Genomic DNA, 234 nt, shown 5'->3' on the forward strand with positions numbered 1-234 from the left:
TTTTTTTTTTTTTTTCGAAACCTTCACCTGATTTTCCTCACCAACTCTTTTAACCATCCTCTTCTTCATCTTCCTACTCCTCCTGCCTCTTCTCACCACCTACAAAAAGGAAAACAAGAACAAAAAGCTATTTATTTAAGGAGAAAAAAAAAAACGGAAAAAATATAGTTATTTATCTCTCTCTATATATATAGAAACGAAAGGTATACATCACCGTTAACAACAAAAACAAAA

The sequence above is a fragment of the Trypanosoma theileri genome (genome assembly GCF_002087225.1).
Source record: "Trypanosoma theileri isolate Edinburgh chromosome Unknown TM35_Tth_5_V1, whole genome shotgun sequence".
Taxonomy (NCBI): Eukaryota; Euglenozoa; class Kinetoplastea; order Trypanosomatida; family Trypanosomatidae; genus Trypanosoma; species Trypanosoma theileri.